Source organism: Eptatretus burgeri, chromosome 6 (genome assembly GCF_056783735.1).
Source record: "Eptatretus burgeri isolate ZD-2024b chromosome 6, Ebu_testis_v1, whole genome shotgun sequence".
Taxonomy (NCBI): Eukaryota; Metazoa; Chordata; class Myxini; order Myxiniformes; family Myxinidae; genus Eptatretus; species Eptatretus burgeri.
In genome coordinates this window covers 39,819,336-39,827,756 of record NC_140966.1, presented here as the reverse complement: position 1 = coordinate 39,827,756, position 8,421 = coordinate 39,819,336, and the positions used below count along the sequence as shown (strand labels likewise).

General features: G+C 46.4%; 1 long non-coding RNA gene across 1 annotated transcript; it reads left to right on the top strand.

Annotated features, from left to right (window-relative positions):
• Positions 1-4,977: 4,977 nt before the first annotated feature.
• On the top strand, positions 4,978-8,207 carry LOC147024599 (uncharacterized). The gene is made up of 3 exons (XR_015058829.1): positions 4,978-5,057; positions 5,236-5,438; positions 8,112-8,207. It is a non-coding gene; the product is annotated as an uncharacterized LOC147024599 (long non-coding RNA).
• Positions 8,208-8,421: the final 214 nt, after the last annotated feature.

Genomic DNA, 8,421 nt, shown 5'->3' with positions numbered 1-8,421 from the left:
CATAAATGTTTTGAAAGCCATTTTATCCTACAATCCTTAACGGGCACTTCTGATCTGCGCCCAGGATGCCCTGATGGACCTTGTCATTGGGTTTTCTGCACATGTGTGCCGAGCAATCTGGGGCAGAATACATCATTATGAAAGTCGCGTATTATGCCACTAAGGCTGGAAAGGAACTTTGAGAGGAGATAATGAATAAATACAACATATGGATTTGAGTAAAGACAGCACCTATTCACATCAATGAGGGCCGCGCTTGTGGGTGTTACCTGGAGGTGTTATAAGCAGAAAGAGTTGATGTTCTAATAGACGAGGAGTCATAAGCCAACCAGACCTATGAGGCTAAGTAGCACAGATTCTTCAAAAGTTGTCTTTTCTATTCTTTAATCCTTTCAAAGATGCCAGGGCCAGTGTGGCAATAGTCCTGCATCCTAGATTCCAGCTCTTAGATATATCAAGGCCTAGAGGTATGCACAGTCGCCTCTAAGCTGTTTATCCTGGATTTGAATCTCAGCCCAGCTACAATCTGTCATCCCATTGTTTCATAGGCAGGGTGATTCATCAATGTGTGCGTCTTCCCTCGGATTGACGGAAAACTGCGATTCATGTCTGCTGGCATTATTTAGTGGAAGTTATTGATTCTATAGTGTCCTTCACAAAGAGTAGGGGAACTATCACCAGCACCATGGCCAATTTCCAAATTTCTGCCTGAACCTACAAAGGGCATTACATCAGTGGTATAGCTGTGCACTCAGCCAATGATGCTACTCCAGTCTTGAGCTGCATATGGAAGAGGAAGCCCACCTAATGCATCTAAAATTACTCTCCTACAGCCAGCCTGAAATGCCAAAACAGTGGAATTTGCCCAGGTTACTGACAAAAAGGCCTACTCTTTTAGCTGCATTTTCACAATTAATGAGAAGCACTGGAGAACCATTCTCATCGCACATGCCCCTCCCCACCCTCTTTTCCCATGGTCTTACCTCTGCCTTTGCCATTTCTGAACATATTGTCATGTCAGAGGTGTCCATTAACACAGACAACTCTCAGTCAGAGGTCTGTGTTTAAATTTACTAGACTGCATTCAGTTCATATTACGATTACTATGTTTCCCCAAGGATCACCCAAATAAGTTATTTACAAGGTATTCGGGGGAAAGAGGAGACAAGACACTGAATAAACGGTACAGATCTGATGGTCGACAGACACAAGTGTAGATGAGGGAGCATGGAATCTTATGTACAATAAAAACTAAGGCCTAATCCACGAATGGCAAAACGATACTGGATTCACACAATGAAGGAGAACAGTCGAGGACTTGTGCAGGCATAAGCTGGTTATGGCTGCAGGATGATGTGGCACAAGGCGCAGTGCGCTCGGGGTGCGAAGAATGGTGGTGAGGAGCGACCATGATGAGGGATGATGGTGAGTTGTCCGCTCTCTCCAACACGTCCTTTTTGGGCAGTGACCAAATCAGAGAGAGAGAGAGAGAGAGAGAGAGAGAGAGAGAGAGAGAGAGAGAGAGAGAGAGAGAGAGAGAGAGAGAGAGAGAGAGAGAGAGAGAGAGAGAGAGAGAGAGAGAGAGAGAGAGAGAGAGAGAGAGAGAGAGAGAGAGAGAGAGAGAGAGAGAGAGAGAGAGAGAGAGAGAGAGAGAGAGAGAGAGAGAGAGAGAGAGAGAGAGAGAGAGAGAGAGAGAGAGAGAGAGAGAGAGAGAGAGAGAGAAAGAAAGAAAAATGAAAATGTGTGCAAAATACCATGCATGGTGGTATTGTTTTTACCACCCATAGCTGATCTCCGTTTTCCACTTCATAGGACGGGGAAGTACTCTCCACATCATCTTCCCTGCCACCACCCAGGACTTCCCCGCAGCACACAAAGCCATTTCGCTCCTTTGCAAGCCCTCAGCAGAATTGCCATGCTTGTTTGTGCTCTTTCAAAGCATCCATAAGTCCTGAAAAGGGCACTTATAGTGCTGCGCTATGGGTGCCTTTGTGCCCACAAGTCTTCGACCTGGCCTCACTTTTTACAGGAGGTTTACTCACTGCAATCTTACTCTATCTGCTTTAAAGTTTACACTCACAGCCTCCTCAGTGCACGTTTTACAAGACAACTTACTTCTGACAAATATCCTGTTACAAGGTGAATCTAAACTACATGATTCACATGGTTAATACGAAAGTCTTAACACAATCTAGCTATGGATGCCCATCCCTCTCCCCACCCACTTCCACATAATAATGTACTCCAGCAGAACAATTTGGTAATGTTGCGACATAATATACCATCTTATATATTATTTCCAAGTTTGTGGTTTCGTGTTGCGCTATCTTCGACTTTGTTCTGTGCTCAAGTAACGTGATATTCGGCTTACATTATCTCAAAGACCATATGAGGTGCATGGTACAAAAAAGAGTAAATAAAATGGTTCTGAAACAGTGAAATCGTATTCCACTTACTGCATTAAAGTAAAATTACTACTGATACTCTGCATCAGTTCCTTTCTCAAACACACCCACCCCAACATGTCGCGCAGAGCGCGGGTTATGCTAGTTGTGAATATATCCGAGTTGCAGTGCAACACTGGTGATGGTTCATTTCGGACGTATTCCACATGTAATCGAGTTACACAATTAAGTTATGCAATAGTCTTGAGTGCATCTTTTGATTTTGATGTACTATACTATTAATGCTCAGCATTTATAGGATAGAACATAGACTAATCCTATGAGTTGACATCCCATGGGGTAGGGTAGAGTGGAGAGTTCGACATAAAAATGCCTTTTTTTTTTTTTGTATACCTTGGTCGAGGCTCGTATGAGAGCGAACACACAACTCACAGCAAGGAGGCATGAGACAAGAGGGGCGGGAGTGGAAGGGACAAAACAGTGGGGAACAGACACATTAGGTGAACTGTGGAAGGGAGAGGGATGGGGATGGGACGGGGAACATGGCGAAGAGAAGATGGACATTTCAGGGATTTTCAGGAAGGAAAGCAGGAGAAATGAAGGAAGTGGGCTTGGGTGGATTATCGGGGGTAGAAAAGATCGAGGATTTGGATGGGGGGAGATAAGAGGTGGTGGTGAACAGCTGTTTTGAAAGCCTGGAGGGAAGAATGGGAAAGAAGAGAGTGAGGAAGTTTATTCCAAAGGCGGGAAAAAAGAGGAATGAAAGAGTGAAGATGAGCAGTGATTCGTGATTTTGGTAGTTTTACCAGAAGGGGGTTGTTGGCGGACCTTGAGCGCCCTGTAGAAATGTGGTGGGGACAAATCGCAGAGAGAGCAGGGGGGGGCAAGGCTGGAGAGGAGTCGGTAGAAGACAGAAAGACCACCGACCAACCTGCGGTGATTGAGTGAGAGGCCCAAAGACTCAGCTTCATTGCGGGAGATGCCGATGATCTTAAATGCCCTGGTTTCGACAGCGTGAAGCCGAGAAAGGTGGGAGGCAGGAGCACCAGCCCAGAGGGGAGAGCAGTACTTCATCAGGCTATGGACAAAAGCTTTGTAAGTGGTCAGGAGCTCAAGAGGACCGAGGAAGGACTTAGCACGACGGAGAATTCCCAGTCGGCGACTGGCTTTTGAGGCGAGGTTGGAAATGTGACTTTCCCAGGAAAGGTCATGGCAGATAGTGAGACCTAGAATCTTGAAAGAAAAGACTTCTTCCAGAGGATTGTTGAGAAAGTGGATGGGGGGGGTTTGTAAACGGTCCTTTCGAAGAGACATAGTGAGAGTGTGAGATTTGTCTGGATTGAAAGACATGTTCCACGTGTTGGACCAGTTTGTGATTTTATCCAGATCTGCAGTGAGCGAAGAAGCTGCTGCTTGCCGGTCTGAGGGATGACAGATGGTACGGCAGAGGGTGGAGTCGTCGGCAAAGAGAAATAGAGGATTTTCCAGAGAGTCCGAGAGATCATTGATGAAAACCAGAAAAAGAACAGGGCACAGAACGCTACCTTGAGGAACTCCAGCCTGCACAGGAAGAGGGGATGAAAGAACTCCATTTAGGGCCACACGTTGACTGCGACAGGAGAGGAAGTCTGCGAGCCATGAGTGGAGATGGCCTTGAATACCATGGGAAGAGAGTTTGGTGAATAGGGCAGGGTGCCAGACTGTGTCAAAAGCACGTGATATGTCCAGGGATACGGCTCGGATTTCCTGTCTGGCATTGAGGACCTCCATCCATTGATGGGAGAGCAGAAGCAGCATATCCAGGGTAGAGTGACCTGGTCTGAAACCAAATTGATGATTGGAAATCAAGCCATTGGAGAAGAGGAAGGATTTCATGTCTGAAGCGATGATGGATTCCATCACCTTGCTGATGATTGGGAGAAGGCTGATTGGTCTGTAGTTAGAGGGATCTGTTTTTGCACCTTTTTTATGCAGGGCAGTGATGTTAGCAGATTTCCAAGCAGATGGCAGATGACCTTGGGCAAATGAGAGGGTGAATAGAACAGAGAGAGGTTGAGCAAGAGCAGAAGAGCAGGCTTTGAGGACACGTGGGCTGATGCCGTCTGGACCGGTTGCAGAATCTGACTCGAAGTTTGAAAGCAAGCTCTCCACCTTGTCAGGAGAAAAGGATACAGAGTCCAAGGACAGTTGGGTGCGACTGGGTAAAGTGGGTAGAGATAGTGATGGGTTTAGCCTCAATGAATGTGGAGAGAAAAGCGCTGCCACTATATAGTGCTGCAGGCATCCCAGAATGCTGTAACCCAGAGGGATGTAACCTCGGTCAGGTCAATGGCTGTGTGTCTGAAATCATGGTGGGTGTGTGTGTGTGTGTCTGTGTGTGTGTGTCTGTGTGTGTGTGTGTGTGTGTGTGTGTGTGTGTGTGTGTGTGTGTGTGTGTGTGTGTGTGTGTGTGTGTGTGTGTGTGTGTGTGTGTGTGTGTGTGTGTGTGTGTGTGTGTGTGTGCGCGTGTGTGTGTGTGACAGAGAGAGAGAGAGCTCTTACATGAGTCTGAGGAGTTGTACAAACATTTTTAAACCTCCATAAGGGCTCAGAGTCGAAGGCACAACCAATTGAGCTATCCTGTCGCCCAAAGGAAGAGAACGAATACTATAGGTAAACATGAAATTCAGTTCGTACAGATTCTGATAGGCGATTTTAATATGTTCATTTAATTAACCCACCTTTTGATCTATAATTAATCTATATACTGTATTGCTGGGATACATGTGGGTATCATACCATAATGGATGAAAAGCTCCAACCTCTACCTAACTCCTCACTCCGTATGCAGCACAAGGATGCGGTAGCATCATTGACTGACGGTGCGGCTGCGCCACTGATGCAGTGCCCCTGTTACAATTACAATGGTACTCATTTCACTGATCTCAGAAGGATGACAGGCTGAGTCAACCCCAGGGAATTCAACGGAAGATGGGCTCGAATTCAGGACCCTCATTCCCAAGCCAGCCACCCTAACTGCGAAGCCAACTTCAGGTACAAACATATACATTGTGGTCCTATTTTGCTGTACACACTCGGTGTGTGTGTGTGTGTTTGTGTGTTTGTGTGTGTGTGTTTGTGTGTGTGTGTGTGTGTGTTTGTGTGTGTGTGTTTGTGTGTGTGTGTTTGTGTGTGTGTGTGTGTGTTTGTGTGTGTGTGTGTGTGTGTGTGTGTGTGTGTGTGTGTGTGTGTGTGTGTGTGTGTGTGTGTGTGTGTGTGTGTGTGTGTGTGTGTGTGTGTGTGTGTGTGTGTGTCGTTGATTGTTATCTTCATGTGCAAGATTCAGAATGTGGAATAGAGTCCTCACAGGACAGGCTCAAAGTATCCACATTCATTTCGGTAAGGGGGTCACGATTCTTCATAGACCAAGCTGTGAAGTTTTCTGTTTTCAAAGTTTTGTGCTGACGGCTCTCTTCAAGATCATCACTGAGCCCCGGACAGCTTCCAACTGCAGTTCGTTTGTAGTAATATTCCCAGGGATGGCTTTTATATATCTCTGTGAGGTTCTTTATCATTATTCCTGTAGCTCCAACTATCACTGGTACAACTTTGGCATTCTTCAGCTTTCAGGATCTTTTCACTTCATTCTTGCGGTTTTGGTATTTGGTCATTTGCTTGATTTCTGCATTTAGTCCAAAGTGACTGGTATTAACACCCTACTGAACAATGCATCTTCTCTCATTTTTGTACCTACATTTGATATCTGGTTGCAAAGCTTTGTTTTAGATCTGCATGCTCGATGGGATCATTAGGTCTTGCGTGAGCGGTACTTCCATGTTTTCAGTCCATGCTTTTGGTTAATGTTCCCACAAATTTTCTGGAACTGGGATATCAAAGTTTTTGCAGATGTGTCAGCAGATTACTTTACTAACTCTGTTGTGTCGTTGTGTGTACAGCTGTTCTGACATCATAATTTTATTTGTGTTTGGTCATTAAGCATAACACATCACTCTCTTTGCAAACGCCACCTCCACCCCTCATGTAGCTTTTTTTTTCCTCCTCCCCCCCCCCCACTCACTCTCTGTCTGTCCCCTCCTCGCTCCCCCCCTTCCTCTCCAAATAAAATGCAGCATTCTCCTCCCACACCTCTGTTGCTCTCTGTCTGTCTGTCTGTCTGTCTGTCTGTCTGTCTGTCTGTCTCTCTCTCTCCCTCTCTCTCCCTCTCTCTCCCTCTCTCTCCCTCTCTCTCCCTCTCTCTCCCTCTCTCGCCCCCTGCTGGCTTTTGGTGAGTCGAGTGGAGTGTCATGGCGGCTGTGTGGTCTTGGTGAGCTGTGATCTGCCCTGTTTTTTCGCCTTCCTATCCCCTTTCGCATCGTTTTTCACCTCCTTTCCTTTGTTTTCCTTCTACGCATCGTTATTTGTGCCCCTACCCTCCCCTCTTCCCTCTCCTCTTCGTTAGACCTCACGCTTTGGCCTTCCCTCGCGCCGTCGTCACCCCACCTCACCCATGTCCTTGTTATTTCACGGTTTGCCTTTTGGTTCATCCAATCCCATCCCCTCCCCATCCCCCTGTTTTCTCGCATACTTTTTCCCCTGAGATAGAGAGAGAAAGAGCCCACAGCTTCTTGTGGAGAGCTTTTAGTTAGCGGCCCATCCCGGGCCTTCAACTGATCATTTTTTTCTCACTGTAGCTGTGTTTATTTCCTTTGGAAACCTGTCTCGGCTCGTATTTTAATTTCTGCACGAGAGTAATCACCCCTCCTCCCCCTTCCTAAACATGACTTCTTATTCCCGTTATTCGGCATTTGAACCATTAACAAGAAAACATGGCGTCGTCTGTGTCCCGCCCGACGACGTCAGCGTCGAGGATCTCGTTATCGCTCCAGGAAACGTAGTCGGTACTGAAAAAGTTCGTGCAGTCTCGTGAATGAACAAACGTGTGGTAATCTTCGTGTCTGAGACAGAACTGGTTCACGAAATTGTATGGACTGGACTATCAAGAGAGGACGGACATTTCGTGCTCGTCTCCCCTCTCGACACACCGGCCGTGAAGGTCATGATCTCGAACGCTCCTCCTTTCCTGAAGAATCAGACGCTGATCTCCGAACTATCTCGTTATGGTCCTGTGCTTTCTCAAATCACGATGTTACCTTTACGGAGCCAGGACGATCGGACGAAGCATGTGATGTATTTTCGTAGACAAGCTCATGTGGTACTTCCTCCCTCTAATGCTGAAAGAACCTTGAACATCGTTTTAAAACTCAAAATTGATAATCATGATTACCAAGTCTTCGTAACCACCGACACCCTGAAATGTTTCGAATGTAGTAATTTTGGACACTTGAAACGATCTTGCCCAAAGGCGACTTCGTCAAACGATGAAACAAACCTCGTCAACAAGAATACGTCTTCTTCTTCTTCTTCCTCTTCCTCTTCCTCTTCCTCTTCCTCTTCTTCCTCTTCCTCTTCCTCTTCTTCCTCTTCTTCCTCTTCTTCCTCTTCCTCTTCCTCTTCCTCTTCCTCTTCCTCAACTGTGAAGGAAGCGAACCCCGTGTCCAGTAATAACCCCCCAGTCCTCTCAGTCCGATAGTCTAAACAGCAAAACAAATGTTTGGGATGGTTTCACCATCGTCTCATCAAGGAAGAGAAAGACTTTACTTGATGGTCGTTTAACCCAAAAGAAGGCAACATTTACAACCGAGGAATCTGTCGGTAATGTTCCCGCAGTTGTGACTGACTTCACTCTACAATGTTTACCCGGAATGGACCTGGAATGGACCTGGAATGGACCCGGTATGGACCCGGTATGGACCCGGAATGGACCCAGAATGGACACGGTACCTACGGCCAACAAGTTTACCTTACTTGCCGGTGAGGACATCGACGTCTCCCTTACAGAGACCGCTTTACCTGTAATCGCAGTGAATGAAACTGTTTCACTCGTTAAAAACTCTCCTATGGGAAAGTCCATCGACGGTGATACACAGACCACTAGTGATGAACCTGCTGTCACTTCGGTAAATGTTAACCCTGAATC